The sequence below is a fragment of the Pseudorca crassidens genome, chromosome 3 (assembly GCF_039906515.1).
Source record: "Pseudorca crassidens isolate mPseCra1 chromosome 3, mPseCra1.hap1, whole genome shotgun sequence".
In the NCBI taxonomy this organism is placed as follows: Eukaryota; Metazoa; Chordata; class Mammalia; order Artiodactyla; family Delphinidae; genus Pseudorca; species Pseudorca crassidens.
In genome coordinates this window covers 22,638,887-22,649,696 of record NC_090298.1, presented here as the reverse complement: position 1 = coordinate 22,649,696, position 10,810 = coordinate 22,638,887, and the positions used below count along the sequence as shown (strand labels likewise).

The following is a 10,810-nucleotide window of genomic DNA, read 5'->3' as shown; positions in this document are numbered from 1 at the left end:
ATATTTCTATCTTTAAAAGACTTGGGAAAAAATCAAAAAGGACATCATCAGGTGAAAGATTTGCAAGACATTTATATTAAAGGCACCTATTAGAAATTGCTATTAAATAAATCAAAACATGACACACACATAAAGATATGTATTAGCTTACTTTTTGGGAAATGTTTTTCTTCTTTCAATTGTCTACAATTTCTGCTATTTGTATGGGTAGGCTCCTCTTTTGAAGCTTTGAGATACTGTTAATTACAAAGCTCTTTGATTTAAGAATCGACGTTTTTAGAATCTAAATTGTTAATACCAGTCTTTTTAATATCAAACTTTCTCAATTATATTTTCTTTTCAAATTTGGTGGAGCAAATGCCATTATTTTTTGTTCTTCTATTAATTAATAAACTAAAACCTAAACATAAAATCTGCATAACTCTGAAAATTGAACACAGATACGTAATTTCCCTCCTTCCTGATATCCAAATGAACTATATCCCAAGGAAGAAAATAGCATAAAAGGAGAATGTAGTCAGTAAGCTTCAGAAGCTTGAAAACAAGGTATTCCCTGGCAGTCCAGTGGTTAGGACTCTGAGCTTCCACTGCAGGGAGCATGTGTTCTATCCTTGGTCTGGGATATAAGATCCTGCATGCCATGCAGAGCGGCCAAAAAAAAAAAAAAAAAAAAAGCTTGAAAACAGATGACTGAATTGTTTTACCGAGAAAAGTAAATCCTAAAATTTCATTTGAAAAAGCTGATACAAACTTTAAAAAGAGAAAATGTCCATAAATATTACATAAAATAACATGTTTAGCAGCCTTTGAAACAATACATTTATCAATTGGCTTGTAGAGATGTTCACAATATATTAGATAGAAAAGCAGGATTCAGAGAAGGTAATGAAATATGCTGTTTATTTTTAATTAAAACACTAAGGGTACATATAAGCAATATAGGTAGAGAGATCATAGATATACATAGGTGACAGAGACACAGAGACATAGATGCATAGATACAAAGATACACAGATTAAAAGATGAATAGATTTTTAAATTTGATTACATAAGGTACAAAAAATTGTGTAAGAGGCTGTTAATGTCAGTACCTACACTGAAAGAAGGGGTAGTAAAAGAAAAGAGGGACAGAAAGGAGGAAAAATAAAGGAAAAAGAAGAAGTGTTAAAAGTTTTAAAGTTTCCATGCTAAAAATAATATACAGGATATAATCCCATTTATTTAAAATTAATTGTGTGAGTGATTTAATTTACATGGTAAATAATAGCAATAGAAATTTTCTTATATTTGAGTGCTATCAAGTGGTTTTACTCTCTGTTTGAGTTTTAGGATAAGCATATAGTGTTTATGTACCAGCATATAATAACGTCATTTTAATTAAAAAAGAAAATAAATGATACTGTTTTTATCAAATTTTCTTTTGTTTGAAACATATAAAGTGCATAAAATACCATTTACTGGCTAACTGCTCTGGTTTTCTTTCATGTCCTAAAAGGATACAAAGATGAGTAAAACTCTAGGGTTTTTTAAAATATATCTTTAATGTAGGTGTCAGTGGAATTTTTGTTATATTATTTTTAGAATACTTATCTGATTAACATAATCTGGACAAGCATTTGTAAGTATTTCCAAAGATTTACTCATGAGCCAGAAAGAAAAAGCTTTAACATATGTTTAATACTTACCAATCATTTATTAATTGATATGTCCTTCTAACCTAATTCCTTACTAGAACTTATTCTAAATCTAGATACACATTTCTTATGTTCTATATCATATAAAAAATCTCTTTAGTAAGAATAAACATGTTAGGTATAATTCTTTACTTTATAGAAACTTTGTGGATGAGAAATCTCTCCAGGGGATACACAATATTCCAGCTACCTTTGGCCAGCAGTGCCTGGAGTTGTGATGTGCTTTGTTGCCAATAGGCAGTTGAAGAGGCTGTATAGTGCTTAACAGAATGGGCATTAAATTTAAATAGGACTGGTTTCTACTCCTGGTTCTGTCAATGCCTAGCTAAGTAAATTTTGACAAACAACTTCACTGATCGTCAGTATCCGTATACTATATCAAGTGAAAACAAAATCCATCTTGTAGAGACATATGTAAAATGCTTGTAGTTATTTATGCAAATATACAATAAGTTAAAGTCATTGCTATTATTATAATTAGTTGTATTATTATTACTATTGATAGCAGTAGCAGTTGCAATAATAATAACAGTGGTATTCAGGTGACAATTATAACTATAAGCAGAATTTTAAAAAATAACAGAGGACTTGTATAAGCCATCCATCTTCTGCATGGTTTATGAATATCCAAAGAAAGATTTCAAGGATTCTGAGAACTTCCTAAATTTTCATCATCTATATAAAGACTGGAAAATGTTGAAGTGCTTTGAACTATGATGAAAAAACAAAGAGCAACTAAGAATATTGACTCTAAAATTCTACTTCTGCTGCATTATTTTGTGTGTGGATCATTTCATGATCCCAGAGTCTGTCCATGGTTCATATTTCATTGCCACAAACATGATATAAAGCCCCTTCTCTTTTATCTTTTTTTCACCATTCTTTCCAAAAGTATTGCTCTCTAGAGGAAGCAGTGTGTGTGTAGTTGTGAATCAAGAGTAGAACAAGAGAGTATGCAAGGGAGTCATTTTGATAATGGGCCCTGGGATCAAACCTGAGTGAGCCGAGAAGTTAGAATCACAGAGGCGTGACAAACACTGAAAGAAGATGTGAGGTCAATGGGGGAGAGGTCCTGAAGTGGAGATAGAATTGCTGGTGTAAGATCCCAGAGAGAATGACTTGAAAGGAGAAGTCAGAATAGGAAAATCAAAGCAAGGAGTCAGTGTGTTGTGTAGATCAACTAAGTGGTTGCTGAATTTATTAAAAATGATGACAACTGTTGAAAAGACAGTCTTTTCTCCATTGTATATTCTTGCCTCCTTTGTCATGGATTAACTGACCATAGGTATGATAAAATCTATGTCAAGCATGGATAAAGGAGTGAGGAAAAATGGCCTAGCAAAGACAAGCAAGGAGATCATTTATCCTAACTCCAGGCCTGTGGTACTCCAGGCTATGGGAATAACACCATCTCTCAAGTGAGAAACATGAAATGGAAAAGAATCTTCAGACAGTAGCCAGCCTTGAGTTAAAGCAGGGAACTGAAGGAAATGTTCAAAGAGAAGGCTGAGGATACAAAGGATTTCCTAATGTTAAACAGATTTGCCAGTGGGCATATTTGGAATGAGGGAACTCTGATGAGATTTGGGGATACCTCAAGTTATAGAGTGATAAGAATCAAGGTGATGATAGATGACTGGAGAAGCTTCAACTCTGGAGAGGGCCTGATGTAAGTAAGAATGTGAGCAATGATGGGATTACTATAGAGGAAAAAGAATAATTTATAATTTTTGCTCCATTCCTAAGTATAGTTTAGTCTTCATTGCAGGAGCAAATCCTTGGCGCTGAGGTCTGGTAGGGGATATTCATGATAGTGGTATGCAAAAGCTCTTGTGCAAAGCATTTCCGTTTTAGCTAGGAAAAGAGTGAGCAATTCTTTCCCAGCTAGTGGTCTTAAATCCAGCTAGTGGTCTTAAATTCCAGGGTAGTCCCATGTGTGGTGTCACAGCACAGGAAGCTTTTGTCTCACAGTTGTCCCAGTGCAAGGTCCATGTCTTTATGGTCCTCCTTAAACACTGCAGGACAAATTGTATGCTGAAAAATTAACTTGAGTATAAAGTTTATTTTATTCATAAATTCATCTTTTTCTAAAAGAAATTTCCACTTCACTGCAAGATAAACTAGCATTGTGACTAACTTTTTCAATGTCTTTATCAACAATTTGTAAAATAATTACTGTATAATAGAATAGTATTTTAATAATAAAATGCAAAAAATATTGGCGTCTTCTATGTGGCATGGTAAATAGGTTCTGGTACCAATTTAAATGTGTGTGGGTGGGTCCTCACACCAACAAAGAAGTCTCAGGACACCAGATGAGTGTCCTATAATTTAACTCAATTCATCAGATTCCACAAGTTAAAGGGTTCAGTCCTACAAGACTGCCTTCTCAGCTTCAAGATGAGGTTGCTACTGTACTTTTTTTTTTTTAACATTTTTATTGGAGTATAATTGCTTTACAATGGTGTGTTAGTTTCTGCTTTATAACAAAGTGAATCAGCCATACATATGCTACTGTACTTCTGCCCAACTGGCTATAAATCAGAAGTTCCCGTGACCCCCACTTTGGATTTGATTAATTTGCTAAAGTGGCCCACAAAACTCACAGAGAAACATTTTACTTACTAGATCACTGGTTTACTATGAAAGGATGTAACAGGAATAACCAGATGAAAGAGATGCATAGGACATGGTATGGGGGAAAGACCTGGAGCTTCTATGTTCTACCCAAGGGCACCACTCTCCCCAAATCTCCACTGGTACACCAACTGGATGCTCTCCAAACCCTGTCTTTTTGGTTTTTTTGTGGAGGCTTCATTACATAGGTATAATTGATTAAATCATTGGCCATTGGCCATTAATTCAACCTCCAACACTCTCTCCTTCCCAAATCAGGGGAGTGGGACTGAAATCTCCAAACCTCTAATCACCTGGTCAGTTCTAAACCTGAGCAGGACCCTGTGAGCCTCCTAAGCACGGAAGCCTTTCTGTCCCTTTCTTGACTCCAGCCTCCATGATCTTCCCTGAGTTCCAAAGGGCAGATTCAAACAGCTGCTAATCCAGGAAGGGAAGGGATGCAAAGACAAGGGAAGGGCAGCCAGGAAACAAGAGTGCAGCCTTCGGGCAGGGTCCTGGTTGACCTCAAGGGATACATATAACAATGTCTTTAAATTCTTTTAAGAGGTCAGCATTCTTCATACCAGAGAAAGACCACCTGAGGCTACATTAATGGAACCAGAGAAGCTCATCAAGAAGATTACCTGAGACCAGATTAGAGGAATGAAAGCCTTTCACACACCCTAATCTTACCAGCAACCCCACCCTTGAACCATCACCATACAACTCCTCACCAAACTCCCCTGGGTTGGGACACAACAGTTTTCTAGGGCAGAAGCCTGCTCTGTCCCACTTTGCCTGACAAAGCAATAAAGCTATTCTTTTCTACTTCACCCAAAACTCTGTCTCCGAGAGATTCAATTAGGCACTGGTGTACAGAGGCTGAGCTTTCGGCATCAGTTCTCCCGGCATTCAGCCCCCATCCTTAGGTGCAGTCCAACAGTCACCTCACTAACTTAAGAAAAGATACCTTTATGGATCTTATCTCTTAGGAAATCCCAATGGTTTTAGGAGCTCTGTGCCAGAAACCGGGATGAAGAGTAAATAAATAAATATATATATTTCTTATTATAAATCACAATGTCACACAGGAATAAGCCAGCTGTCTTGAACAGTATTACACAGATGGAGTCCTCAGGTATGGGGACACATTATATTCAAAGAAAAAGAAAAGAAAAAAATTTCATGACATGTTTTTGCCATAAGGTAGTACTTTTAAAGTACCAAATGATTAAGAAAAGTTAATTCAAGCTAAAGTAACTTTGAAAAGAATAATTCAAATAATATTTTACATTTACTGTAAATTAATTTTCATGTCTAAATACATTAGAAAAGGAAATATACTCCTACTACTGTAAATAATGATGATGATTAGTAGTTTTATGCATACCTGTTTGCTAAATATTTATAAACATTATTCTAAGTATCAAAAACTGTTTTATATGATGCAGAATGCTATTTACATTTGAAAACTTACAAGTAGCTATACACATGATAGAAGATAATTTTCAATAATTCCAAGGTTTAGGCCCCTTGTTTTCAAATGCTCCATAATCACTGTGACAAAGGAGAGAAAGGCAGAGGACTCCTGAGATAATAAGACAGTAACCACTTTTTAGTTGGCAAATCCTCCTTCCCCTTTTATCTAGAAGTAGTGAAAATAACTTCAAATCAGGCAATAGAATGTTTTGTTGGATTGTGGATTTCATACAAAACAGCCTTTCCCTACAGTTGGGTTTCAGTGGGAAATGAAATGCATGCAACTTTAGGGATTCAAAGCTTTTATTTGTGAATATTTACCTTAAACTATGATAAAATATTTTGTTTGGTTCCTTTTTCCCACTTTACATGCATTACTTTATCTCAGCATTAACAGAGAGACTTCTATAATATGTTTATTTAAAGGAACAAGTAGAACTGGAAGAAATGAATATAAAGGAGAATGTGAATTTTATATTAAGTGTCTTTGCTTCAAGAAAACACTCTTAGCCTCCATGAAGAATTCACTAAGCTTTTCTTAACCACTTGGATCTAACCAGCTCTGAACAATTTGCTTTATTTCTTCTTTCTCTTCCTTCATTTGTAGATGAACAAAGTGAAGTCCCTTTTGTGTGTGTGTGTGTGGGTCCATTTCCTACACTTCAAATTCACAAGTATTTAAAAACTGTGTACTACAAGTTATATTACCATGCATTAGCTGTGTCACATTTTATTTGGGGACATGTAAAACTGTATATTCCAAGTATTTGTTTTCCCTTTTAAGAAATGAATTTCCATAATGCACATAATAATAATGCCTCAGATAGGCAGCTCTATTATCTACACTTCATGGATAAGCTTCACCACTGGGGGTGGGGGGGCAGGAGTACAATTTTATTTATAATTTCTATTGTCAGTTTTCCTTTGAAACATCAAATAGGATATTGATATTTTTTTTGGCACTTAAGCTATTTACTTACTGTGACTTAACGAACTGTTATAAAGTGAGCCATATTCCCACCGTGCATTTCATACAACTATTACTAGAACTTCTTTTCAGAAGGATTTATCTTCTAATCAATATTTTTCTTATTGTGCCATTTCCGGAAGTACTAAAGAGACTTCTCTTCTGTAACAGGATTTGATTCTGTTATGGTTTACCCTCTGTAATAGCTGTACAATGTACAACAGCAAATGTAACAGGTGGACCATCTAGTTCTTGTGATGTTGCTATTGTCCCAATTATATTTGTACATTTCCAAGGAAGGTGAAAATCCCTCAATTGCATTATCAAGTAAAAAGCAAAGTGTTGCAGAAATTTGAAATTATGCTTGAAATCATTCTCTTCACTGAAAAAGATCATGTTAAGACATCAATGATTAGATGTTTTTAAATTATTGTTTTTGAAAGATTATTTAGTCGATAAACTCAGAGATAAAAATTCATGATCATTGATAAATATAATCTGGATTCTTTCTTTTCCTTGAACTTGGAATTTTGATATTGAAATTGAAATAGGTAGTTGTGAATTCTTCAGAGACTATACACAAAATTCCTTTTGAGAAACAGCACTCTCCATGTGATATATATTTTCTACAGATGATTTACAGGTTACAGACAGGCTGTGACCTTTCTCTCCCAATTGCAAACATATTAAGCAGAGCTGATTAACGGAGACGAAAAACACTGGGTTATTTTCTCTTACAGGGGTCTTTGACAAAGCCCTCTTCTCTGAGCCCTCCTACTTTATTCGCTTGCAAATCACTGTGCCTAAAGAGTCTTTCCTCCCCCAGCCCAAACCTGGAGCCCTGCAGCGCCATCAGTGGCAATATCTTCCTATGTGAGGGACGTCTCTTATTAAACAGAAACGCTGAATGGAAACCAATCAGATAGAGAGTTCCTTTGGCTTCAGCTTCCTGCCTGTCTGAGTTAAAAGTGATGCTCGCTGGAAGAGGGAGGCACACTGAGATTCAGCTGTGAAGATACTATAAAAAGAGGAGAGGGAATGAGAGAGAAGCAACACCAGAATTGTCAGCGCTGAGCAGGGCTAAACTCGATTCCATTGCTAAACAAGGTAAATGTTATTCACTTTGCTTGACAATATAAGCTCTTTATTTTTTGCTTTCCTGTAATGTAGTAATACAAATATTGCTTTTCTCCTAGTTGCTATATTTTTCTCTTTCCCCCTCTCTCTCTCAACATTTAAAAGCAGGTAAGAAAACGTTTTATAGTATTTGAATAAGATATTAAAATGCTCAGTGAAAAAGCTTGCAATGTTTGCTTCTTATTTTACTTTTACAAAACTGATACCTACCAAAGCTCTTTTTATAGAGCTCAAACTTGCATATGGAGCATTATTATAAAAATAAAACTAAACTTCACATTGTGTTGATTTTGGTGGCTTTGAATTACTCACATATTAATTGTGTTTGTGTATACTATTATATCAATTTTAAATGGACTCCTGGTTTTCTCATAACTTTTGTTTACATAATTTGACTCAGAACTGTCAAAAATAAAAGACACTTTTTTCATGTCTTAATAAGAAATGATTTATTTTTAATATTAAAATGAAATGATACATAAACAGTAAAAATAACACATATATAGATGGACATAGGATGTCAGGATTATGGTGATCACTTTACCTGGTGAAGGAGGTTTCTTCACATATTTGTAGTTCTCACTCAGGTCAATATTCTGAATGTGTACATCTGTTGGCTATAATTGCTCTCCATTATTGCAGGCAAATGTATCTTAATGTAATAAAGACTGTGGATGAAAACCACAGGAGGGAGAGAGTTTCAAAGGCAAAATTGTGTTTTATTTGAAGTGATATGGAAAATGTAATGACTTGATGGAGCATTTTTTTTTTTACTTTGCATACTTAAAATAACCATTCGCATCAATTGTATTTTCAAGCACGCTAATCTCTAAAAAGGCATGTCGAATTTTAACTAAAAGGTTATCAATATTCTACAGTGTTTACATTTAGATACTGTTAACAGTGTGTGTTCTCAGAATCTATTCTAAATAGCAAAAGTGCATAAAAGTGATCATCTGTAGTAGATGAGTTCACATTTATTTGTATTAATAACTTCAGATGAGAATGTAATGGACTATAGATTTGTGAGGAGAAACTGGAGGTCTTTTCAGGAGATTTGTTGTAATTTAATATTGTGTTATATATCTATGAGATTACTAATCAAGATTTTTTCACAAGGTCTTTGAAATCTATGTAGCATGAAAAAATAAGTGATTTTTATAACAGCAAAAGGTGGTAACCTTTTCATGAAAGGAGGAAATCTTCATTTGGCTCTCTTTACTTATATGTAAAATTAGCAGTGTCGTCTATTTTCAGCCATAGCTAAGAATGAACTTGATCACTCAAGTGTTCTTAACTTGGAAAAAAAGTATGATTTAAAAACCTCTAACTGATTCAAGAGAGGATAAATCCTATTTTCAGATTCAGACACTGCTTCATTACCTAGACAATGCTGTGTCAAGTGTAGAACTACAAAACCGGTTAATACAGGTTTGAATGGTAGATTTTTTTGAAAAATAAAGAAAATGAAATAACATGCTATTCCAGCACATAGCAGCAAAGAACTTGGACATAACATGAACAACATGCATTTGCGGTCTTGTCATCAAGCATATTATGGATTCAACTGAAGTTTTCACAAAGGAAGAGTACAAAATAATTGTATGCACTTAATAGATATATGCTGAGATGCTGAAATACTGTCATCTCTGTATTTGCTTTGAAAAATGAGAAAATGTAAGATAAAGCTCATGATATGAGCAAATCTAATTCTGGAAATAATGAATAAAAAAATGCTTCAGAGGAAGCAGGTAGTGTCAGTTTTTCTAACTTTAAGTCAGAAAGATTTGGTAGGACTAATAAAGCAAGTCATATAAGATAATATTATTTTCTAGGATGGAAAAATAAGTTTTCCCTTTATTACACTATTTGACAGCTTAAAAAACAATTGTGAAATGGTTCACATAATTATGTCACCATTATTGTATCCTTTGCATAATTGAAATAAAAATGTCTTGTACCACTGCCTATGTGTAAAATATCACAATATCAAAGTTGGCTTTGAAATTACATTTTTAAATGATACGTTGCTTGACTTGATCAATTGTATGTTAGATCAGAAGCTCTTCTGAATGTTAACTTGCATGAAAAGATTTCACTTGGTATTTTACTGTGCCCCTCATACATGCAAAGTTTAGCCAGTTTAATATCGATTCTTTGGTACATACACCAAATGGGAATAAAAAAAAATAATCAGAGATTTTTTTTTCTGCTGGGTTACCTCTTTTTAGTGTTTTGAGGCAAACACGCATTCCATACAATATTTACACAATGTATAGGTGCAGCTAATCAGAATGCTTTGGACAGTGCTTAAAATTACATAACAAAATATGTGAGTAATACGGCAATATATTGTATGCAAGAAAGTATAAATTAAGTTGAGAGTTAATTTAAAAAATACATGTGAGTGTGTCACCAATAAACATTGGCTGTAACTTGTTCTCTGTGAAAGTGAAGAGCCTAGAATGGATCATTACTTAGTGTTAATACAAATGCTGCAATAATACAAATGCTTCATTAGTTTGCTATACTCTTTAAGACTAATTTTGTTCCCTCAAAGGTAAATTTAAAGTATAAATAAATTTAACATTTTAAAAAAACCGAGTGTGATACTTTAAGAACGTCCAATGTGATATTTTAAATATTTATACTTCTGACTTCAAGGATATATATATATATATATATATATATATATATAATTATATATATAATATATGATCCTATTATATGTATTATCGAATAGTAACATTAGTAGAGCAAGTTTGGTTTATGGTGAGGTATTTTATTATAAAAACTCTATTTAGGTTCTTAGGCATTTTACTTAATTTTTCTATTTAATGAAATTTTCTAGAAGAAAACATGCTAAATGGGACCAAAGGACATTGGTTTTAATTAGCTTTGTTTTTACCTGATGTAA

The 10,810-nt window shown here is 33.7% G+C and overlaps 1 protein-coding gene across 1 annotated transcript in view; it reads left to right on the top strand.

The window, feature by feature from the left end:
* Positions 1-7,729: 7,729 nt before the first annotated feature.
* The window catches only part of CDH9 (cadherin 9), a 123,245-nt gene continuing 120,164 nt past the window's right edge, over positions 7,730-10,810 (top strand). Inside the window, exon 1 of the mRNA XM_067730436.1 lies at positions 7,730-7,863. The gene's annotated coding sequence lies outside the window, so the exon portion shown is untranslated. The remainder of the gene's footprint in view (positions 7,864-10,810) is intronic.